We start from the raw sequence: 26,019 nt of genomic DNA, 5'->3' as shown, positions 1-26,019 counted from the left end.
CTCTGCCCTATCCACACCCTCGCCCTCTGACCACCACCCCGAACTCCTCTGCCCTCTATCCAACCCCCCCTGTCCCCTGCCCCCTTACCACACTGCCTGGAGCACCGCTGGCTGGCGGCGCTACAGCCACGCAGCCGCCGCCACCGTGCAGCACAGAGACTGGGTCAGGCCGGGCTCCGCAGCTCACTGCCCCAGGAGCTCGCAGCCCCGCCGCCCAGAGCATTGCGCCAGCGGCGGAGCGAGCGAGCTGAGGCTGCGGGGGATGGGGGATAGCAAGGGAGGGGCCAAGGGTGAGCCTCCTGGGTCAGGAGCTCGGGGGGCCAGGCAGGACTGTCCCGCGGGCCGGATGTGGCCCGCTGGCCGTAGTTTGCCCACCCCTGTTCTAGGGACACCATTCCTTACCCATCATGGCTAATAGCCATTAATGAACTTAACCTCCATGAATTTATCTGTTTCCTAGAGACTGGCTCCATGGGGTCCCTCACAAACTGGAGACGGTTACTGTGGGTTTGTCTTTAGTATAACTTATGTACATACTCCACGAACTGAGCATTTGAGCTTGTTCCAGAATCTGGGATGAGCCTATGTTGTGAAAACTGAAATGCTCAAAATCGCACATGCATGTGAATGGCCACAGGGTGCTAAAATTAAATTAACCCAGGGGTTCTAAAACTGGGGGTTGGGACCCCTCATGGGGTCACGAGGTTATTACTGGGGGTTGTGAGCTGTCAGCCTCCACCTCAACCCCCTGTTTTGCCTCCAGCATTTATAATAGTGTTAAATATATAAAAAAGTAGTTTTAATTTATAAGGGGGAGGGTCGCACTCAGAGGTTTGCTATATGAAAGGGGTCACCAGTATAAAAATTTGAGAACCACTGAATTAACCCCTCTGGAGTCTCGGGGAATCCAGGGGATGCGGGGGAGGGGGGGTCTCCATTGGTAGGGTTGGGAAGGAGGTAGGTGGTGTAGGATATTGCTCTTCTCATGTGATCCTCCCCCATGGCTCTCTTGACTCTGTTGGTACTGTTAATCTAAAGTGGCTAATTTTAACAAAGCTACACTCCCCTGACGTGAATCTCCCTACGGCACTGAAATTAAATGTAGACTATAATTTGGCATTTGAGAAGTGAAAGGGATGATAGCCCTAAGGGAAAAGATAACAGCTTGGCTCTTTGTGTTAAATAGCTGTCTGCAAGCCTCAAACTGCTGAATGAGCTTTAGGGAAGGGAAGGCTGTGCCTCCCCAAACAGCCTGGCCCTGCCCCCTATCCGACCACCACCCACTTCCTGCCCCCCGACTACCCTCCTCAGAATCCCCGACCCATCCTGCTCCTTGTCCCCTGACCGCCCCCTCAATACCCCACCAACCACCACCCCAGGATCCCACCCCACCAACCCCCCCTGCTCCCTGTCTGCCCTGACCCCTATCCACCCCCACTCCCCCCGCCTACTCCTGACAGACCCCTGGAATGCCCACGATCCAACCCTGTCCCCTGACCGCCCCCCTGAACCTCTGCCCCCTCCCTGTCTCCTGACTGTCCCCAGGACTCCCTGCCCCTTATCCAACCCCCCTGGCCCCCTTACCATGCCACTTACCCCTGCCTCCCCCCCTCTCCTGGAACTTCAGCGCGCCGTGTCCGGGAGCGGCCCTGGACAGCGCTGCAGCGGCCTGGCTCCAGTGGGGCCTGAGTTCCCGCCGCTTGGCCACAGCTCGCAGCCCCGTCCCCTCACCACGTGGCTCCGAGCGGGGGGAGCTCAGGCCCCGCTGGAGCCAGGTTGCTTTAGCTCTGTCTAGGGCCACTCCTGGATGCGGCGTGCTGAGGCGCCGGGGGATGGGCGGGGGTGGGGGGGAGCCTCTGACATTCTCGTGGGGGGCCCCCCAGGTCAGTTGCACAATAGATCTCACACCAAAGACAATACTTGTAGTCAATCCTATAATAAACTATATAAAGATTTATTAAATCGAGAAAGAAAACAAGAGTTATTTACCAAGTTAAAAGAGGTAAAAATATGAGTTACAATCTTAGGTTGTAAAAAGTAATAGAAGCTCCTATCGTAAGCAAGTTCTATATGTCCTTTAAGGCTAACCTAGGCTAAGCAGCTCTCCTACTTATACCTAGAAAACCCTTGCCCTCTAGAGTCCAGGCAGCATAGAGATAATCATTTCCTTCTTGTTAGGGGATTTATTCCCCTGCTGCCATGTGCTCTGAGCTGCAAGCTCAGCTGATAGGAGAAGTCCACTTGCATGACTCATCTTCATGGGAACAAGGACAGAACAACAAAGTCTATTGTCCTCTTGTTGATGGTATGTAGGGAAATTCCAGTTGCAACATCCTATCTGGTATCAATGGACTTTTAGTTTTGGGAAGGGTATAACATCTGCTGTTGAAGATTAGCCCCTCATGCTGATTGTCTCTTTTCTGTCTGGTGACTTACGCAGTCACAGAGGCTCACAATACAACTGCTCAAATATTACCTTAAAATCTGCATCCCATATTGTATTGTAGAATTATAAGAATAGAATTAATCTCACTGATGAATGCATGCAGCCACTCACAAACATTCAGTGAAGACTAAACACATTCTTATAATTCTAATACCTATTTTAACTGTAACAACACATGGGTAACCTGAAGAAGAGTTCTGTGTAAACTCTAAAGCTTGTGTCTCTCACAGAAGCTGGTCCAATAAACTCACCAACCTGGTCTCAGTACAACTAAGACATTTGACTTTACAGAGGGAGAAATACAAAAGTTAGTCTAAATAAGACTGGGACTTTCCAAAAGTAATTTTTCTTGCAGTATATATGGTGTGTATAGAATACATGAGAGTGTGGTGCAGCACTCTATGAGGATTTCATAAGCACATATTTTGGATGGAATAGATCAGGGGTCTCAAACATGCATCATGCGGCCTGCAGAGTTATTTGTTGCGGCCTGCCAAGCTTCCCGGCCCCCCTTCCCCTGGAGTTATTTCCTGTGGCTGCCAAGCTCTCCTCACCCCCACCGGGCCATGTCCCCACTCCTCTGCCTACCTCAAGGCAGTTGAGTTGGAATAGGGGCAGGGAGGAGGTGGAGTTGGGGTGGGGACTTAGGGGAAGGGGTTGGAATAGGGACAGGGAAAGGGTGGGAAGAGGCAGGGCAGGAACAGGGCCTCATGGAAGGGGTGGAGTGGAGGCAGAGTTGGGGGCAGCAATGCAGCCCTCCAGCCAATGTACTAGTCCTCATGTGGCCCTCATGGTGATTTGAGTTTGAGATCCCTGGAATAGATCATTCCTGAATGATGTATCCATCCTAAACTCAGGCCAGTTCAGACATTTGGAATTAAAATCAGAGCGTATGTATAGCAGGAGAGGGAGCAATCAAGGGTAGCAAGGGAACATAACTCCCTCAAAACACACCACGCTCCAGCTCACAAACTCTCAGACTGTTTTCCATCTCAGCTATTTTCCTAGGTGATACTTTCTGTAAAGCATGTTCTACTACCTTCGCCAATATTTCATTTCAATGTTGCTGCTTGCAGAATGATCTGCTACTCAATGTAACAGAAGAATCTGCTCCTTTGTGGCTAACTGCACATGACTGAGTTCCTTTAAAAGAGCCTTTCCCAGCATGCACTTCTGGTAACTGGTCCTTTAAATCTGGGAGAGCCAAGCAGCTGGCACCCTAAGGGGGTCATTTTGCCTCTGAGTGTTACAAGCTGCATTTCCCTGCTACTCTTCTACTCAGTAAGTACTTTCTGTTCCTATTATGGTTGCTCTTGGTTTTTGTTTTCTCTTGTTCCTCAGAATGTGGCTTCTGCTCACACATTTATCTTAGAAAAGTTGCTTTAATCTTTTTAAGGCTCATTAGCTTTATTTTTGACTGCAGTTTTGACTTTCTGTTAAGTTTTATTTTCCCAGAATTGGGACATCCACTGGGATAGCAAGAAAATTACCTATGTAGAGGGTAGAACTCAATACTGGTGCAAAAATGGCTACTAATAATTATTCTTATACCTAATAACTTGTTTATGCCATTATTGACTATTAAGAAATACTTACAACTATCTTCATACATGTGATACTTGGAGAATATCATAACGTACATGCTTATGGTTTAATTGCTTATTTAACTTTTTGGAATTTTCACATTAATTAAGAAAACCTGTGGAAATTGTTTTTCTGTCAATCAGGGCAGTTCAAACGTGTCAAAGAAGGTAATACTTCCTGAATCATAAAACCTCAAGTGTGTTAATGCAGACTCTGGAATGTAGCTTTATTATTTCAATTTTACTTTTACATTCTGTCACATTTTGAAAGATGTTTATAAGTGTTACTGTGTTTTGTATAGAATATTTGATAGGAGTCTTTAATTGCAAATTGTAAAAGTACTAAAAATGATAGGGTTTAAATATAGGAACCCTTTGGTCAAAAAGGTCTTTGGTCTTTGGTCACAAGACACTATTCTTCCTTATCTACAACACCAGTCTGGTATCTCAAGAAAACTCTGTGTGTGTGTGTGTGTGTGTGTGTGTGTGTATATATATATATATATAGTTTGAGAAAAGGCTTGCTTGTGTAACAGAATGTAAAGTGGCTCTCTATTCAGGATCAAAGAGGAATTATGTTTGCAATGTGTTATCAGAGCTACAGACTAAGGCCCAATCCTCAAAGATCTTTAGGGGCCTAACTCTCATTGAAATTAATGACAGGTGCCTCAATATCTTTGAGGATCTGGGCATAAGTCATAAAAGTGGGCTTCTCTTATCCCTCCCCTTTGCAAAGAGAAACCTCAGTTTAAACCTATGCCAAATATATGTCCGTATTGCAACTGATATTTTATAAACATTCTGAAGTCTTCATTCTTCAAATATTAAGGAGAACATTGTGGTTTTGGGATCACTGGGAGGTGGAAACGTTTGGTGGGTGAACCAGAGGGCAGAATCTCTGTGATGAAAGGCAAGTCAAAGCAACATGAGATCCCTGGCTTTTCCTCTCTACTATGTCACATAGCTACAACCTTGGGTGATGTCATGGTGGGTGAGGGAGGAGGGTGGCAGAAGCACTTTGGTCCCCATCTAGTTCTTTTTTTCCACTTAAAAGGTGAAAACTTTTGCTATGTTGCAAATGCTTACGACACCATAAGCTTTTTTTGAGATCTATATTTGCAAATATTTTGTATCTCAGTGCAAACCTTCATATAATTCCCTGATGCCATTGTTGTGTATATTGGTTAAAGTGCATTATATGCAGAAGCCACAGCAAAAGTTCCTTTCCAACTTGCTTCTATTCTCCCCCTCCTCCCCTTTGCACTCCTGGGGCTTGCTTCACTGTAATCTTAAAGCTCATTGATGCCATTCTGGTAGCATAAAGGGCAGTTAAACCAGGCAGCATTATCTTAGCCTTATGGGTTTTTTGGGCTGGCACAGAGGTGGTGGTATGGTTCTATTCCAGCCACCTACTAATTCCTGGTACAGCAGATGATGTGGTTGTGTGAGGGATGAGGTATGGCAGGAATACTCTGACTGCCCATGCCCTGTAGGCCCTGTAACCAGCTGTGTGATGCTTCCCGTCCCTCCCCCATCCTGCTCTGAATGAAACAAGGGAGAATTGAGCACATATTGTTTATTACTTTATATTTAGGTAGTTTAAGCAATGAACTTAATGCATATCTTGTAGGCTTTATGGGGGAGAGGGTCTCCATTTCATGACACACGTGGCTTCTTGGGCACAAGGGCAGGCACTTAATTTAGTCCAGCCACAGTTGTAGCTATGCCACATGATGTATGTAAATAGAGAGGGAAAGCCAGGGATCTCATGTTCCTCTGACTTGCCTTACATCACGGAGCCCAATTCTGTCCTCTGGTTCACCCATCAAACATTTCCAGTTCCCAGTGATCCCACAGAGCCACAACTGAGCTCTTATTCAGAAAACTCCAGCTAGGGTCCAGGAAAAACTGTGAGGTTCCTGTCACCTGTTGTGAGGTGTTGGTTCCCATTCCTTTATGGAAGAAGCAGGATGTTCAGTTTCCATAAACCATAGATCACTGGGAATTCACCAGACATATACTGTATATGCAGAAACCATATACTACCTCTTCGACCCTGTGGCTCTCTCCAGCTGCTTGTCAGCATGATTAGCTCATGTCTCTATGCAGGCATAGCTTCTACTGGCAGCAGTTGGTATTGAAACCCCCCGAAGGAGAAATCCACAGCAAAGGAAGGGTTCCCTGACGGAGTTAACATGAATTTCTCACAGAGTTCTTGGCATGGAGATGGAGGAGGAGGATGTTCAATCTACAGTTCTGTTTTCCCTACTCAGAACCTCAGTCCTCCCTAGGGTGTGTGGGCAGGGGGTACAAAGTCAAGGAGGTGGCAGGCTGTGCTCGTTCAACCAGAGCCTGCATTCTGCAGGTGTTCTCTCTACACCAATCCCACTCATTTCTTATCTAACGTACACCTGAAGATATCTGTGGAGTACTAGTATAGTTATATTCTCCATTAAAGAATGAACAGTATGTTTCAAAGCCTATATATCAGGTCTGCTGTGCTGGAAATTCATAAACCATGTTTTCAAGTTCCTAAAAGATAAGGTTTGTCAAATCCATCATTAATACTCTCCTCTCCATTTGTGTCAGATACTGTAATCTTTCAGAAAGATGTGGCTTTCAGTATCTCTAAGCTTATTTCAAAGTTTCTGTCTTATTTCAGTTTTTTTTAAATGTGGAAAATTGTATTCTACTTCAGAATGAAAAAAGTTAATCCTGAAATACTTCACTAATTGTCATTCAGGGAGCCATCTCAGTAAATCTTTCTGGTACTCCACATCATCATGCAATTTGTTGATGCCACATATTTTATGGGAAGACTATTTAAGAAATGTTTGAAGAAGGAAGAAAAATAAGAATAAAACCCCAGAAGAATGATAACAGAGCAGAAAATAAGGCAGTACTCAGAACAGACATACTTAAAGGAACCAGGCCTCCAGAATGAGAATAGAAAACACAGTAAATTTAGTATTATTATGACTATACAAAACTCAGAAGGGTACATGCTGTTTGCTGTTTTCTTCCCTTAATGTAATGTGTCCTGCTTTCCTATTTTAACAGATAGCAGATGAAAGGGTAAACATGAAAAGTGGCTTTCACTGCCAAATTTTGAGTAATGTTAGAGGATAAACAATACAACTCTGCTGATCACAAAGATACAAAACCTGTTTAAGCTTCAAACTGATGGATCAGATGAAAATTTAAAATGTAAGAAAAACTCTTTAAATGTGTACGTTTCTGTATGGATTTTAGGATCTAGTTAGTGAATGTACAAGTGGAAATTTATTCCAAGGCTTAATATTGGATTATCTGCATAAAGGTTTGTTCAAAGCCTTATGAGCCAGATGCATTTTAATAAAGCCAAATACAATGTCTGTCTACATCTAGGAACAAAGAACGTAGGCTGTGCTTATAGGGTGGGGACTGTATCACGGAAAATAGTGATTTGGAAAAGATTTAGGGTTTATGGAGGAGAACCAAAGTGACCTTCTATTTGTGATGCTATAGGAGAAGAGTCTATGCAGTCCTTGGATATATATATATATATAAGCAGGGGAACACTGAGTAGAAACACTGGTGAAATCACCTCCCTGAATCTGGCATTGGTGAGACTACTAATAGAATGCAGTGTACAGTTCTGGTAGCCACACATCATAAAGGATGTTGAATATTGGAAAGAGTGCAGAAAAGAGATAAGGAATCATCCAAGGTCTGAAAAAATTGCCCTATCATGAGAGAGACAACAAAATGAATCCTGGCCATACCACAATACTCAAAGTTTGATAGTTCTTGTGCAGGTGATGGACACTGGACCCCTTGGAGAGGGTAGCATTTTCCTTTTCCATCAGGGTTTGATTTTCTAACCCATGCTTAGTATTTGTTATACTTTGCCTGGAGCTGCTTTGACTCTCTTGATCCTTTTCTACCAGCAAGAAGGTTGACTGTGAACTAAGTAGATGCCCACATTGGTACCAAGTTGGTGGGTGCCTTATAAAACACTAAGAAGAATAGCTAGACCAAATATGGGGAATCTGAACCAAATTAATCTCTGGAGCAAGCACTAGTGCAAACAACAGAGTAGAGTCAGCTTGTGCTGCCCCTGTTCAGTGCTGTTGAGCCTGGTTTGTCCCCAGTACAGGGTAGGGTGAAAACCTAAATTGAGCCTTTGCTTCACCAGTTCCACAGGGGTTTGGAATAGCCAAGGCCTAGGGGTGCTCTGGCCACAGACCAGAATGCCCATTCTCTGCCTCGACTCTACTCTGGCCTGCCTTGGAACACCCCACTGTGCCTGGAGCTGCCATGGAGTCTGTTCTGCACTCTAAGGATACCTAGAGCTAGGATTATTCCCAGAGACCTCTCATGCCAGTACTGTAGCCCTTTTACACCAGCCTAATTGGGATAAAAGCATCGCAGTGCAACGATGAAGCAAGGGAGAGGCTGATTCACATCTCCTTCTGAGCCTGCTTCCATTTAAATCTGTGAGAATTCTTTTACATCAGTGGGACTAGGATCAAAGCTTTTGTTCCCCTCCTGTCTAGTTTAAATGCTGTCCTCCTTTAACTTGATTTATACGACTCCCACTGACATGTACAACAGATAGGAAACTGACGTCATCCCTGAGCACCCTGGCCTGATCTCTCTCAGCACCTGTCAGTTGAAGTCTCCTCTCACGAGAGATGTTTTTGTGAACAAAGGTTGAAGATTGGTGGTGGGAATCTGCAGCAGGGCAGCTATGAGGGGAAGATGCGGAATTCATACATAGAAATCAGAGCAGGAAAAGACATATTAGAGCCTACTTCACAGGATTGTAACTATCAAATGGAGCGGGTGTCAGGCTGAATGAAGCATAGCTCCTGTACTGTGTTGAGCATGCCTGTTATGTTATGACTTTCTATTGATTTCAGTGTAACAACCCATCTCAAACATCATGCTGGACATACACCGGGGTAGGTGTGTGGGAGACATTGTGCGTTTGTAAAAGGGTTAAATAGTTTGTTTTGCTCTGGTGAAATGAAAACACATGGGGCTGGTAACATGTTAATTACTTCTATTGCAAAATCCTCACCATCAGAACCCTGATCTGATCAGCAAGTACTGAACACTGCAGTCGCTTGCTGTGCTGCCAAAAACCCACAAAGAAAGGAAAATTCCACTGACCGTTTGTTCACCTCCTTTGTCTGAATCCCAGTTTCCTTAAAGAAACGCGATCAAATAACAGACAACAAGCATGTAGGTCTCTGTAGCAATCTAAAGCTTACATAATGAAGTCGGAAAAGGTGTGCAGCTAGTGAAATGGCCAAAGACATCCAAATAGGAGGAAAAGGTGTAAAGTAACTGAGAATAAAACTAATCCCAAACATTTGAGATCTGTACAGTCATTCATTTTTTAAAAAAAGTTTCCCAGTATTTAAGTGGAGAAATTTGGGATTTTGCACCATCATGAAAGGGCCATCTGGCATCATGGACAACTGGGCCCAATGTTTGCAAATGTACAGACACTTGGGGATTTTTTCCCCTGTATCTTTAGAGATTTTCACATTCTTCTCCCAAATGAATGTTTTCTTTCACTTATTAGCAAACTGGGCCTGATAAAAATGTGTTATTCAGTAAAGAAACAGGAGTTTAATAGTCACAGGAGTTAACTGGTTGGCTCTGTAGGTAAAATTTGAGGAAACTGCATTTATTAGAACCCTGAACTCAAAGTCTTATTTTTCATTTTAAGCTTTTATTGTCAAGGTATGGTATATGGTAAGTTATTATTATAGCTTTTGAAGGCCTCCTTGATTTATATACAAAAATAGAGACCTGATACACATTTCAGCACCACAGACAAAGCATGTAAAATCATCTGGAAGCCTAGGTCAGCATGCTCATTGTCATACTTGGGGAAAGAAACTCTGATCAAACTGTTTTTGTGGGTGTATAAAACATCTAAAAACTACATAAAATAACCAATTACCTTGCATCTACATGATAGAAAAATGTAATAGGTTTAGTTCCTTTATACACTTCTGGCGGCTTTCTCCAATCCTACCGAATTCCTGATCCAGGGTGAGACATGTCATAATCAAGATTACGGGACTCCAACTTTGTTTTGCTCCAGTTTCTTTTTCTTCACTGTTTCTGGATATCATTCTGATGAACTTTCTAAAAGATCTTTACAAGAGTTATTCTTGTTCAAAATGTTACTGACTATACCTAGAAAAGAGAAACGCCACCTACTATTCATGATTAGGTTCTCCAGATTGGGTAGATGCTTATCATGGGGCAAACTAAGTCTTTGCTTGGAAGACAAATATGAATACAGTATATGGGCCCAATCCTGCAAACATTTATGCAAATGCTTGACTGTATATTATGTGAATAGTTCCATTCATGTCACACACTGATTACAGGATGGGAAATTAAGAATGCCTCTCTTTGCAGGCGCAGAATTTAAAACATGTTGCAGGAGGACCTAATGAGTGTTTCCTTTGTTTGACTTTTGCAAGCCATGATTCATAAAGTACTTGTGATACCTGAATAATACAAAATTGTGCTGGTGGTATTGTCAATATTATATAAGGCTAAGGTTACTCAGTGAGTTTATTCTGTCATTTCCACGATATGAGACATGATGAGGGACCCTGCTAATTATTTTTGTTCCCTTTGATTTTATGATGTTCTATAGTTTTGAAGATCCAAGCTCATAAAAAATTCAAATATTTTAAACAATTTTGTACAGTATATTTGGATTCACTTTCTAGTATGTGGTATGTATATATACAACATTTTTATATTGTAAATGTATTTTTGTAGTAATTGTTTTTAAGCACATGAGTGTGTTGGTTTGTTGTGTGTATAAAAATAAGAAGAAATAGTAATAGGTTTTTGTATTTGTTATAGTTATAGCAGATGAAAGGAAAAAGTATCTGTTCTATGTGTCATATAGCACCTATTATCTGATTTGTGTCAAATATTACTCCTGTCTCCTTGATGTAGCTATAGCAATTAATTTTCTTTGTTATAACCACACCATTTGCTCTGCTATTGTTATAACCACACCATTTGCTCTGCTACCATATAACCTTGCCAGGACTCCTATTCAATGGCAGTGTTAGCCTATGTTACATGCTACTTAAATAGTGGTATGTCCTGCTGCCAAACAACCGGAGAGCTCTAGTGAGAGACATGCTTAGGAATCATCTGGTTTCACGATATGCTTCCAACTCCTAGCACAGTCTCTCCCTTCTTTTCCTGTTCATCTACAATCTGGAGATTATGGCCCAAACTAGGGGCTTTGTACCAGAGACCTTTTCTTATTTACTGACATCCCTATTTCTGGCCTTCTTAGCCACAGAAAAGCAGTGCTCAGACACTGGCTTCTTTGAACAATGTCTGAAGAGATTTCCTTGAGGTAAGATATTTCAGCATCTTCTGCATGACACTGCTGATGAACACAGTTTGTGACTGAAAATATTAGAACCCCTCTCCCCATCATTAATTTGAAGAAAAGTTTGTCCATTGGCTTCTTTTTTCAAGATACATGTGTTCTGTTGGATGCTCCATAGTTAGCAGGACAGCCGTTATGCAACACACCATTACAGCAGTTTCAGTGAGATGGCTGACGACTCATGGGGGATGGCAGAGAGAAGAAGGGAGTGGGCTCAATATGGTTGGTGGAATTTGTTTTTTCAGTTTGCTTTTTAATAGGAAATTACCTAAAAACCTACATTAAAACAAAGTAAAGATTCCAATGAAGGTGTACTGTGGAAAAAATAGTGTGGGATCGTGCACTGGAAAACTGGATTATAATGTATATGCATAAGAAGCTGAATTAAGGCTGCACAGTGTACCTTAATTCTGTCACTTCCTAGCTTTTGAGTGCATATGGATTAGTCTAGTATCTAATGTTGTTCACAGGATAGACATGTTTCTTAAGTAGCTTGTTAGCCTAGTGCAGGGATCAGCAACCTTTGGCATGCGGCCCGCCAGGGTAAGCACCCTGGTGGGCCAGGCCAGTTTGTTTACCTGCCGCATCTGCAGGTTTGGCTGATCGCAGCTCCAGGCCAATGGGGGCTGCAGGAAGCAGCGTGGGACCAGGGATTTGCTGGCCACTGCTCCCACCAGTGGGAGCCGCGATCGGCTGAACCTGCGGACACGGCTGGTAAACAAACCAGCCCGGCCCGCCAGGATGCTTACCCTGGTGAGCCGCGTGCCAAAGGTTGCCAATACCTAGCCTAGTGGTTCATAGAAGGCTTCATCATTAACCAAACCTCCCTTTCCATATCTGCTGATAAAGTCAGTGGCATTGGGCCCTGTCAAGCTCAAGAGTGTTTCTGAGTCCTAGGTGTATTTGTATCTAAAACACTATTCCTGCTTCCCTAATCCTTCTTGAATTTAACTAACTGGCTTTTAGGATGTCTTTCAACTGATGCTGTTCTACTCCGCCTACGGTAAATTGCTTGTTTTTCTTTAATAAGCAGTTCATGCTCTGATATTTGCTATGTTATACGCCTTTTCCTCTTTCCTGTATGGTATAAACTTTTGCTTAATCTCAGATGGTACCATGTATTAAAGTGTACCAAACCTGAAAGCTAAAAGAACAAGGTTGAGGAGAAAATAGTTCCTGCCATTATGTCCAAGTGTTGCTATACATGTAGGGCAAGATGATACAGTACTGGTCTATAAATCATGTCTCCAAAATGTGCAATGAGTGACTGTGAGCAGAAGGTATAAGAACCAGAATAGAATAGTTTATCAAATCTTAAGCCAAAATTGTAATGGGTCTGATCTTGCTAGGTGCTAAGCACCTTCACTTTCCATTGTGGTTAATGGGAGTTGAAGCTGCTCAGCACTTTGCAGGATCTGGCATTAAATTCGTATTATTTAGATGTCTAAACATGGATTTAGGATCCTAACTCTGAACACACGTTTGATAACATGCCAAAGGTTTTTAATATGCTGTGTTGTTAATGAGTTTGAATGGAAAAGAACCTTAATTTTAGTCTTGGCCCTGGGATGCCCTGCATTACATCAGACAAATCTATAAACCACAGCATGTCTAATGCTAATTTTCTTGTTCGTGAATATGTAACTGGTTATGGTATTAAATAGTTATGTATGTTACCTTAAACTGTTATTTCCATATATTTAATTTTATTGTTTAACTGGTCTATGTTTTTAAATGCTTACTGATTACACTAGGCCCCTATCCTGCATGTGCATAACATTTTGCACAAGTGGTCCCATAGGTATTAATGACACTACACACAGTGTTTAAAGTTAAACTAATACATGAGTCTCTTCACTGATTTTTTTTTTTGAGGCCAGCAGGGACCATTAGTTAGTCTGTCCTCTGTAGTACAGTCTATAGAATTTCACCCAATTACTCCTGTGTTGAGTCCAATAATTTGTGTTATTGGATAACACAATAAAGCAATCTTTCAGAAAGACATCCAGTCTTCATTTGAAGACCTTGAAAGATGAGAAATCCACCACTTCCCTTGGTAGTAGGTTTAAATGGTTTATCACCCTCACTGTTAAAACAGGTTCATTATTTCCAATTGGAGTTTGTCTCGCTTCAACTTCCCGCCACTGGGTCTCACTATGCTTTCTCTGCTAGATTAAAGAGCCTGGTATTTCCTCTCCATGAAGGACCCTAGAACTCACAAGGACCCTAGGATCCTAACAGTCACTTTAGCAAAACCTAAGCTAGATAAGGTTACCGTGGGAAGCTTAACATTAAGTTAATGCTTTGGTTTTCTTCCTGCTTGGAAATGTTATGTATGATAGTGCCTGCTTTTTATTAAGTTGTTTTTGTTCTGGAACCTATTTTTAAAAATAAAACCCACTGAAAATAGTTCCCAGTGTTTTTGAAATTCTAGAACTTAAATAATGCAAAGCAGTTGAGTACATTTTAATGTAATAAACCTTGCACCTTGATTGACAGCCTGTACTATACTGTCATTTTTGTTGATGAGATTTGAAATGGATAAAGTCTGAAACAGTGGATAGAATTGATTTCTTTACTGTATGTTAGCACACTATAATGTAGCGTGGTCCACTAAAAGATGAAAAGTATTGGATCTGCAGCATGATCTGGGAGTTTTAGAGGCTACAGCTGCCAAGAATATGCATGTATAATCAATGGACCTTTGGTAAATCCAGAGGTTATATAACACTGTTGGCATTTCATGTACCTTTTTAGATTTTTCCTCCTGCAAACACTTTCACTGTTTATTCATTGCTTTAATGCTTATGGTTTGAAAGAAACAATATTGGCTGTGTATATGGGGGTAGTAGATGTAGTCCAGTTTATTGCATCTGTGACCAATTGTTTCTAACATTAAACCGTTGTGCATTTTACCAAGAAAATGCCAGTCTGGAGGCTAAGTAATCCAACTTGTCTTCCCTCATCCACTCCTAGGCCTCCAGTCTTAATCAGCTATTCTTTATCTTTAGCTGCTTATTCAAACATTCTCCCAACCCTTCTCCCACTCCATAACCTTCTCTGCCCATATCTTCTGAATTCCTTATAGCCAAAAATAAACATTATCCAGCTGGAACTCTCATTTTTAACCTCCCCTCCTCATCCTGCTACCTGTCTTTCTTTTTGTCAGTGTCTTACAATGTGGATTCTAATCTGTTCTCTGCTTCCATACCTCCTCAGCTTTCTCCCTCAACTCCCAGCGTATAGTTGCCTCCCTTAGTTTCAAGCTCTCTTCTGGTCTTTATTTTCCCCATTTCCCTCTTTCCTTTCACCTCCAGATGGTATCTATTCTTGGGGCCTTCATTTCCTGTCCTTCAACTCCTTTCTAGATCCTCTCTAACCAAACTATTATCCTCTCCGTTCCAGTGAAGATACACTCGCTTAAGGCTCAAATAAACTTTTTTTCCTCACCACAAACAAAGACAACTTCTTCATTACTGTATATACTTCATTACTCTCAGGGCGCTCTCTAGAAATCTGCCCCCCCAGCAGCGCGCGCGCGCGCCGCCCGCCCGGGTCCCGGCGGGGTCTCCCCTCCCCCCGGCTCTCGGCTCCGCCTGCGGCCCTGGCAGGTCCACCGGAGCCCGGCAGCCCGGGACCGCCGCGGCGCGCGCGCGGAGCTCAGGAGCTCGGCAGAGGGACCGGACGGGCCGCGCGCCGCCCCGCGCGCGCCGCTCGTCCCGGGCCCGCGGCCCGCGCTCGGTGGCATGTCGGCCAGAGCTCCACCGGCATGCTCCCCCGGAAAAACGCCGCCCCGCGCCCCGCGCGCGCTGGCCTGGCCTGCGCCTGCGCTGGGATTACTCTGTCTACATTTCTATAACTCTATACTGGAGTTGGACAAACACCTGCCAGAGATGGACAAGGTGTACTTGCTCCTACCTCTGTGCTGGGGACTGGACTTGTGACTTCTTGAGGTCCTTTCTAGCCCTACATTTCTATGATTGTGTTGTTATTCTCCTTGGCATGTCTGTTTTCAATATCATAGACTATCTCTTTCTCCTTGAAACTTTCTCCTCTGTGGATTTCTAGAACTCTGCCCTCTCCAAAGTCTCCTTCCTCAACAACTAGTCCTTCAGGGTTAGCTTAGGTGGTTTCTTTTCTTCATAATTCTCTTTGGGTGTTTGTCCTTGGCTTTTCCTCTACACCTACACTCTTAGTTAGTTTATCTGCTGGTCATCTTTATGCTCAGATCTATATCCCACCACCACTCTCTTTTTTGGCATCCAGAATCATTGCTCTACCTATTTTTTCATATGTCCTCCCAGATCCTTCTTCAAATTGAACACTTCATACTTGTTTCAATAACAGTAACATAATGTTCTAGTCAAGACAAAATATTTATCCTTTGAAAAACATCTTTCTTAATCCTGATTCTCTCTCTTTCTCTTTCCGAAAACTTCATTATCCTCACAATATCTCACATTTTCACCCTTAGGGTTATTTTGGGCTCTCACAGAATCTTGTCACATCCCCAAAAATCATTCCAAAACTTTCCCTTCCTTTCTAAGCTCACTGCCAAAACTGAGGATAATTCCCTCATCATCTCTTCAATCCAAAAGTCTTACTTCAGCTGGAGTATTTTCAATATAGTAACTTTATTTTAATGGGGTCTGAGAAGACAAAGCGCAATGGACCAAATTCACGACTGGTATAAGTCAATAAATACAGTTTGGGTGGGTGCAATGAGCATTAACTTCATATAGCTAATAGAAGAATGTTGTTTATTGCAAACTTTTGAAAACTGAATTAAAATGCTTTGACTTTTCTAATTTTTGGTAAGTAAAAAGAGGTTTCTTTAGGAAACAAAAGACTGAAACCCCATGTTTTCAATGTGCTGTAGATGCACTATTCTCTGGTGAGCCTATAAGCTAATTGATCATACAAGAGTTTGAAATATTAAAAGCCCTGGAGTGAGAGAAACTACATTTGTTTCAATTTTACTGTAACAAAATGCAAATATTTCAGATGAGCTGCTTAGATTTACATTTAAACTAAAAACAGTTATTGGATTTTAGGATGAGTATCTCACTGTTTTACAAGTATGCTGCATTAGTAATATACGTTTAAGAACTAACAATTTGACAATACATAGAGTACCTATTGCTAATTATACTGCACAACAAAAGCCAGGCATAATAGTTTGCTTTTATCTTCTGTTCCATCTAACACTTAACCCCAAATTCTCCAGGAGACAGTTTGTTATATAATTAAAAATACTTATTTTTAAATATCAACAAATTAGTATATAATGGCCATGGTTTTCAAAAGTGAACAACAATTTGGGGTACTTCAATGTTAGGATATCTAACCTGAGGGCACCTTAAAAGGGCCTGATTTTTTAGAAAGTGCTGAGCATCCACCTATGTGTGTGTCTGTAGCCAGTGAGATCTTTTTATTCCTGTCATAGATATGAATATTCTGACCTTTCTTCATTTCTATCAACAGTTTTGCCAGTTGTAAGGGATTAATATCTGACAAGACTTTAAAAGGTCTGATTCACTGAAGTGAATGAAAAATCTTTTCTGTTTTATAGGGTTCAAAATCATAATTCATCACAAAGATCAAAGATTCCAAACTTTTGGCTGCTTCAGACATCCCCTGTTGCCTTTCTGCCTTAAAGTCTGGGTTATTGTTCATGAAAACTGGTGATTCATTACGAGGAATGATAATGTAGCTTTTATTCCTTTTAGAATGACAGCACTGGATTCTGAAAACAAGCCTCGCTGATAAGAATGACCCTGCATAGAATTCAAAACATATTGCACATCTGTCAAGTATTAGAGGGGTAGCCGTGTTAGTCTGGATCTGTAAAAGCAGCAGAGTCCTGTGGCAGCTTACAGACTAAGAGATGTATTGGAGCAGGAGCTTTCGTGGGTGAATACAACGAAGTGAGTATTCACCCACGAAAGCTCATGCTCCAATATGTCTGTTAATCTATAAGGTGCCACAGGACTCTTTGCTGATTGCACATCTGTTTACTAAAGAATATTTATTTGAACCCCTAAGTCTGAAACACTTTTTCTGTGAACCTTCTGTCAACTTTTTCCAGACATCAATGAAACCACGGACTTCTTGTTTTTAAAAATGGACTTAAAGCTGAAATGAAAATTGTGGTTATGTTTGGTATCTCTGGGACTTCTCACAGATTTGTTCCTGTTCTTAATGAGCAGCCATTTTGCCCAGTTGGGCTCAATTTCCCCACATCACTTTAAATGATGTGTTCACTTATCCATGTTAAAATTAAAGGCCATGTGACTTCCTGCAGCTTGGAACATTATTTCACAATGTTCCATGTCTTTATGATGGAAATGAAGATCTGCAAGGTGATAGAGAAAGAGATGACTCTGTTCAGCTGTACATCTTTGTCTAACAGGTCTTGAGTTAAAGCTTCTGACGCTTGGTTCACCCAGTCACTCTTTTTCCACAGAAATAATCTATCGTCTTTCCTTCAAATGCAGTTGTGTTGTACAATGACAAAATTTACCCTGTCTGACTCTATCTCTCATGTTACTTTCTTATACAGCAGTAACAGCTTTGGGCATGAGAGCCAAACTGTTAATAGAATTGCTGGGAATACTATATGTATATTTTTAAGTGTCTGGCAAGTGGAAATGGCTGCAAAGGGAAACAAATAGGTAATCACAAGTTATCATTTTTTCTCTCTCACACCAAAGGTAACATTCCTATTTTAGGACTCTCCTTCTAAAGAAGGGTGAATAATGAAATGACCTAGCTAGCTGCCAGATTGTACCAGTCTGTGGAGATACCATGTTGCCTCAGTAGCTATCACCACTCTGCCTTTGAATGGCAGCATTTAGGAAAGACGTGTCGTAGGCAGAATCTTCCTGTCAATGCCATTTTATGGAAATGGCACAGGCCACATGTGCTGCTACCTCAAGGATGCAGCAGACCCAATGCTTGAGTGCTTGAGAGCCAGGGAGCAGCCTGGCTGTGTGGCCCCTGTGAATTTTCTCTGCACTGTGTGCACGAACTGGCCAAAGCTCAAAGGGAGGGGAGTACCTTGTGACTAAGGGACTGATGTTAGAGGGACATGTTTGCTGATCAAAGTTGTTGGACTAATCCCTGGGTGAATTCTTACCACCCTAAGGGTTGCAGGCTAGAAATCACCACCCCAAGGCAAAGGGTGGGAGTTTGGAACGATCTCTAAGAAGAGAGCCCTCACTACACAGGGATCAGGGCCACTCTTTGCGCTGTTCAAATAATTATTTTCTTAAAGGTAAGCTCAAGTAGTTTGATGCAGAAAGCCCAGGTTGCATGGCTGACATAGTTTGCCATTGTTTTCTGACAAACAAAGTCCATACCATCATTCTTTTAAAATAATAAACCACCTAAAAATCCTTTATAGCACCCATTTGTTTATATAACATGAACATCTTGTATCTCAGTTAGTGCATCCACATAGGATATTTGAGAGTGGGAGAGAGCCTTATACTATCAGCTAAATTCTCTTTCTATCAACACATCAACTGTCTCTAGAAATAAAAATGATACAGTAGCCCCAGTGTGCGTACATTTTATATTTTTTAATGCTTGGTTATCAACATAACAGGCACCTAGTATAAACTTTGACACTTTGTATCCAGCAGTTTATATACTTACGAATCTGAATCTGAAATAAAAAAAGAGGAGGGAGGAATCCATTTACCCTTTTGATTCCAGGTGATTTCCCACACATCCAATCAGTTTCTGAGAGAAGCAGAGACAGTTGTATACGTATGCAGCCATCGCACAAAACCTAGGCACATTCTTGCCCAGCAAATCTGCATGCAACTTTTTGCAGAATCGGGGGCTCAGTCTTACAAGGTGCTGGATACATTGGCCCTCCTTAGGCATGTGTTTATCTTGAAGTCCATAGGAGACTGCTCCTGTGCTTAAGGTTAAGCATATGCTTAATTGCTTTGCAGAATCAGGACTAGAGTGCTCAGCATCAAGTCCATGACTTTTTTTTTTACACCTATCCATTATTAATCCTTGTTCATTCAGTCAATTGTCTACTCATATGAGTAAGGACTACTTGTGTAAGAGTTTCAGGACTAAGCCTCTAATCAAGGAGAAGGGAAGATTAGCAACTCTTTGATGAAATTTTTACTTTTCTGATAAGATGAGGAAAAACTAATTTTTAAATGGTTTGTTTTTAAACAGAAAAAATGTACGTTTGAAAATGTGTGGGTTTTTTCTGCTCCCCAATGATTTGTTACAGTTTTCCCAGTGGTAAAAGTTGAGAGAAAAAAAAAGTCTGAAAGTGTAGAGGTGGGAGGGGGAGAAGCTACCTTCACACCTTTTCCTTGTTTAATGAAATCAGTAAAATGTGTGAAAAAATGAGGCTTTCCAAACTTAAACCTTACTTCTTTTTTTTCCTCCCCTGCTATAGGAAAAAAGTTGGTGTGTAGGGTGAGAGGGAGGAAAATACTCAGAACATATAAATTATTAAATGTCAGTTTTTTTTAAATTGAAACAAGATATTTGAAATCAAAACATGACTTTTTTTGTCTTTTTTTCAAAATTTCCCTTGGGAAATTATAAAACATTTGATAGAGGGTTTTTTCCCTAAGAAAATTTCTCCGGGCTAAAATTCTATTTTTCAATTAATTCTAAAGGCAATATTTCAAGAAGGAAAATATTGTGAAAAAGTAGACACGAAGCTCAAGGGTAGAGTACAGGCCCTGAGACTTATCCAAGAATAGAGGGTTAGATACCCTGGATAAAGTGTAGTTTCAGTGAAGTGGACTTCAGAGAGCTGCTATAGAAGGTGTGCTCAGTGAATTTAGAAGCCAAGGGGAGAATGGAGATAGGTAACACAGTTCTTTACAGCAATTTCAGAACATTTCCTCAACAACTAACCCTTTGACTGAATTTTTATAAAATACCGGTAAAAGATAACGTCTAATATGATAGCTAGATGCCAACCTACCACCATTTGCATGCAAAATTACTTATACCTACAATTATTTGCAGGCATGAAATGAGAGACCTGTTTTAAAAAACACACCCTAAAATGTTTAGCAAATTATAAATAAAATATGCATTATGTTGCAAATTATCCTTGGGTATCAGTAGGAAGTTACAGCTGGTCAAGAATTCCATGTCACACTTGCTTAAGTGAGTTAGCTATTATACCAGTGCTCACTGCATTAGATTACTATTTGCTTCCAGGTACAAATCAGTATGTTGATAGTGCTCTTTAAATACTCTCTAAATACTTCCACAGTTAATTAAAACCTAAACGGGCTCTCCCCCATGCATCCTGGTAATAACTGAAATCAGCCAACATGATCGTGATAAATAGATTTGAATGTGGGCTCATGGCTGGGTGGAGGGCTTGCTACTGTGGAAATTGTTTTACTAGTGGGTCCAACAGAGTGTCCAAATCTACTGATCTTCAGGGCATTCTGTGGAGCCTATCTTCTTACTCAGGCTTTAGTGAATAGGGGATATTTGTCATAGTTGAAACCATAAAGTTGAGGCCAAATCCATTTATTCTTCGACTCCATGGCCCATATCCGTGGTCATACAAAGGTGACTTAAAGCTGTCCTACACTGGCAGCATGGGGTTGTGCTGGTTTAAAAGAAACACCCGATGCAATAAAATTGACATGACTGACTTTTTGCCACTCACTCCACATAAGGCCCATTTTACAGCATGGTGGGGTGGTTATGTAGGGTGGCAACCTTGGGCCCATGGAAGACTAAGGAGCCATTCCAGTTGACATAAGTTAGTGTAGCCATGCAGCTGCTCTGTCGTACACCAGGGACTGATTCCCATCCCGGTGGCCCAGGATCAAGAAAGGCAGTGAGATGTCTGAGAGCATGACACAGTAGAGTGTTAAGTCCACATATTGGTTGACCATGTTTGCATTATTTTAATTATATAGAATTATAATAATGTGTGTGTATATACACATACATACACACACAACACAAAGCTTAGGAGATGACTTAGGATACTATTTAGAACTACATGAACAACCAAAAGTCAGCCATGAGGGCCACTTATATAGATGTCAGATCCAAAGGTATCTTGAAATTGAATGGTAATAATTGGAGATATACCAACCTCCTAGAACTGGAAGGGACCTTGAAAGGTCATTGAGTCCAGCCCCCTGCCTTCACTAGCAGGACCAATTTTTGCCCCAGATCCCTAAGTGGCCTTCTCAAGGATTGAACTCACAACCGTGGGTTTAGCAGGCCAATGCTCAAACCACCGAGCTATCCCTCCCCCCTATGGCAATGAGAGCAGTGTTTATAACACATTTTGCTTCATAAGATAGCTATTATAAATGTAAATACAAGTGCTTCCAGCTTGAAGATTTCTCAGTTACTGGAGTGTATAATAATAATGATATTATTTTAAGAGGTTTGACTTGGATATGGATTTGTTCCTTATTCTAGAGCTTTTGTATTAAATAAAATATTGTTTAAAACTTCAGATAAAATCAGCATATATTTATCAATTGATAGATCAAATGTCCTCTGCTGGTACTGTCAAGATAATACCATTTTAACCACTTTAGGATTAGCCCTTAATTGTGATCATTTGAATTTCAAAAGCCAAAATAAATGAATGTCACTTTTTTGGAGTGACAAAAGCAATCATCTTTATAAAGAGATTTGATTCTACCTTATTTTTAGATTATAAAACATTATGTGATAACTATTATCTGGAATCTGAAGGGGAAACATTATGGTGCCTCCATGGTAAACATAGTAAACACCTCCTTCAAGTGTTCATTTTTCAGCAGCAGGCTGTCAGTTTGATAAATGCATGTGTGTGATATTGTTTTTCATGTTTCTGACTAGTGATAATGAGGCTCTGTGAAGACCTTTGCACTTATCTCTGAGCACTTTGAAAAATCTGCTATATCAAACTGACTTTAGGAAAGCCTGGTGCTTTCAAATACCTTCTCACTGCCAGCCGTGGGAGAGGACCTTTGACTGGACAGCAGGCAATGAGAGAAGCTGAAAATGCATGTGTAACAGGAAGAGAGGCTTACCCCCACCTCCTTTGGTTCTCCACTCTGCCATTGGTGGGGCAAAGGGTGAGAGACCAGCTGGTTGACTGCCAAGTCCCCCCTCCTTGCCTATTTTAGATTGCCTGAGTTTTCAAAAGCCACTTATAGTCTGGTTAGCTGGCCCTCCCTCCCATTAGTTGAAATTAGGAGCTGTGCTGATTATGTTGCTGCAGACCTAGCTGATCACCTGCTTTTAGGGCTCAGAAAGGAATTTGGCTAAATTGGCATTTGGTTAGGTGGAATTTTTTTTGCCTTCCTCATATGCTCCAGGAAGCACAGACCCATTAGAAATAATAGAATCTGAGATTCATGTAATGTTAAAATTACTGATTCATTGCAATTTGCAGCTGGTGTCCAGTGTGGCTAAAGGCTGGAAGGGCCATCTCACAAAGTTATGAGAGACTCTGGGTTGCACATCTGGACCTTGCACATCTGGGGGGGAGGACCCTGAACTCTTTGTGGACTTAGGCTCTCCCCCCAGCGTTGTGGCTTCTGTCACTCCATGCCCCTTACATTGGGGCAGAGGGAAAGAGCTGAGTCCATGGGGTAAACCTGGAAGGGGCTACGCCAAGTTATCGTTTGATTTGTGATTAAAGCCCTGTATGCGCTTGGAATTATTTTGGGGAAGTTCTGTGGTCTGTGTTATACACAAGGTCAGATTAGATGATCACAGTGGTCCCTTCAGATCTTGGAATTTGTGAGCCTGCACTGGCACCAATTAAAATGCCTGGTATAAGAGTTGGGGCAGGTAGTGTAGTGCTTTGAAGTGATTCTGACTTCTGTTGTACTCATGGTTTTTAAGCCATAGAATGTCTGTCTACCTAATTGACTGCGCTTGCTGAGTCTTCATTTGCATGTGCAATTTTGCATGCAGAACAAGTAGCAAGGCACAGTAAAAGATAACAGACCAACTGATTTGTGTCTGCAATACTTTGTGAATTTTAGACTGTTTCAAGAAAGCACTTAAACATGTGCTTACGTCCACCTGTAGTAGGGCATAGCAGAGCTCCTCTTTGTTCTGCCTCTGCTCCAAAAACCACTCAGAGACCCTCAGGTTCAGCAATCACCAGTGCAGTTTATTTACAGGGTGCAATCCCACCACCTTCTCACCATTTATAGCTTGGGGGTTTCAGTCTTATGTACATCTCAGTCTCTGCTGCCAGGAAGGAAAAGCTACCACTCTCTAGCTTCCCCCTTTCTGTCTGCCCCCCTGGCTTTCTTTCTCTGAGGCTTTTATGCAGCCCCAGGCTAATCAAGCTGGCAGCTGTTACCCCTTTGCCAATCAGGCAGAGGTTTCTCTAGCCAGCTCCAATCTAACTCCCTTAATGGGAGCTGGCGTGGCAGAGGGCTGGCTCAGGAGTCCCAGCCCAGCACTCTGTCACAACACCCCTATACAGCAAAATGCAAGCAGGTACTTAAATCCTATAGAAGTCAACAGTACTGACATGCTGAAAGCTAAGCATGTGCTTAAGTATTTTGCTGACCGGAGATGGTCTTAAACACCACCTGAAATGGATTGCTGAACTGAATCATTGGAGAGATGCTTTTACACTAGCAGAAAATGTGGCCCATTGTGATCGCATCCCTTTATCAATGATTTCATCACACAGATGTTGTTCTTCACCTTTAATAATGCACAATAAATTGCACTTATATAATTTATTTCATCTGAAGCTTTCAAAGTACTTTAATCCATTAAGCCCCAGTACACCTTATGGCAATGGTATCTTCCTCATTTTAGAGATAGGTAAGCTAACGTGCAAAGAGGTAAGGTGACTAGTGTTGGATCATGCAGCAAGTCATGGGCAAAGCTAGGAATGGACTCCCAGTCCTCTGTTCTGACTTGCCACACAACTAAATATGCCTTATTGCTTAACTGAGATAATACTTTTATTTTACATTTTAAAGCATTCTGAAGTGGCACTGCATTAGCGCAATAGAAGAAAAATCCAAGACCAGGTTATATGCACACTAGTGATCAGAGAAACAAGCATCTCTTCATTAAATTCTGAAAACATCTCTCTTTCAGTTGTATGATTATATTCATAAAGGATTAAAGTAAAAGCACTATAGACATCTCAAATAATCCATGTTTTAAAACATTGGTCTTGACTGAGTAAGAAAAATGCATCGTCAGAGTTCCTACTATTCAGTTAATGTCAAATAACTTCTTTACCAAAATAAGTAATCCCAGTACATTAAACCAGAGAAAGATCCACATCATTTATGCAACTGGTTTCTGCCCATATGTGGCAGCACTTCATGAATAATAAGCCGGCTGTGCTTTAAATTTACGAATATTGAGCATATTGAACAACGATTTCATTTAATAACTGCAGCATAAGCAGGGGCGGCTCTAGGGATTTTGCCACCCCAAGCACGGCAGGCAAGCCGCCGGAGGCAGCCTGCCTGCCGCCCTAGCGGTGCTGGCAGAGCGCCCCCTGCGGCTTGCCGCCCCAAGCACGCGCTTGGTGTGCTGGGGCCTGGAGCCACCCCTGAGCTTAAGATGCAGTGATAGAAAAGTCATTTTAATCCAACATGAAGAAGAGAAATATATTACACTTCTGTAGCTGAAAAGTTTTTGTTCAGGAACTTGGGAACTTTATGTAGATGTGATATTTTTTTATTAAGTGAATTTACTAGAGTGCTGCTGACAGGGAATGGATTGGCAGTACTGGGCATGACATGGACTCTGGCAAAGAAGGCTGTTCTATCCCAACTCAGCAATGTCTCTCACACCAGGTGCAGAGATGTGACACTAGGGATCCTAGTGTAGTTCAGTCTATAGGCCCATTCAAATCCTTGGCCTCTGTGCTAAAGTGTCTGAAAAAAGGTACCACTTAGAATAATTTCAGATGATAATTCTGGTGATGTGGAAATGGACTGAGTTCATTACCTTCCCTTAAGAATCTGATTTAAAAACTGAATTTCCCAACAAATTACCTAGCGAGACACTTAAATTTGAATGGTAGAAAGAAGTATTTGGTGACAGCTGACGTTGTCAAGTAGCCTGAGAGGTCAAACTATCAGTATGAGAACAGCTCGAGCTGCAGCTTGACTCAGTTTCACAGCAAGTAAGAAGGGGAATTGGGAGAATTACTTGATCAGGTGAGAAGGGGTTTGAGGCACAATTCTAAAGGAGTTTTAGGGGTGAATATGAAAATACTTAGTTTTAATAGCTGATAGACAGAAGAGAAGTTCAGAGAGAAGTCAGAATAAAATACACCAGTGGGTTAGAAGTATCTATCAGGGTATAGCAAGGTAATTGGAGATTGCAAAGGAAAATATATACAGCCATTTGGGAGTCCAAGAAAACAGATGACAACTGGTAAACTTTGAAGGGAGATGAAGAGAAGTAGTTAAAGATTTATATAAAGGTTAATGAAATGTATATAACAGCTTTGAAATAGTTTTGTAGAAATATTATTGACAAACCAACAAGTTCAGCCATTATCTATTCCAAGTGAATACAGATGAGTGGGCTAAATG

General features: G+C 41.7%; 1 protein-coding gene across 6 annotated transcripts in view; it reads left to right on the top strand.

Moving 5' to 3' along the window:
* The first annotated feature begins 3,650 nt into the window (after positions 1 to 3,650).
* Positions 3,651 to 26,019, top strand: part of ATP10B (ATPase phospholipid transporting 10B (putative)) — a 396,549-nt gene continuing 374,180 nt past the window's right edge. For 3 of the 6 annotated variants that reach the window (XM_039485882.1, XM_039485878.1, XM_039485881.1), the window contains exon 1: positions 3,651 to 3,727. The gene's annotated coding sequence lies outside the window, so the exon portion shown is untranslated. The remainder of the gene's footprint in view (positions 3,728 to 26,019) is intronic. The other 3 variants (XM_039485885.1, XM_039485883.1, XM_039485884.1) reach the window with 3 other exon arrangements.

This window comes from Mauremys reevesii, linkage group 8 (genome assembly GCF_016161935.1).
Source record: "Mauremys reevesii isolate NIE-2019 linkage group 8, ASM1616193v1, whole genome shotgun sequence".
Taxonomy (NCBI): Eukaryota; Metazoa; Chordata; order Testudines; family Geoemydidae; genus Mauremys; species Mauremys reevesii.
Note: the sequence above shows the minus strand (reverse complement) of the source record. Positions and strands in the feature narration are given on the sequence as shown.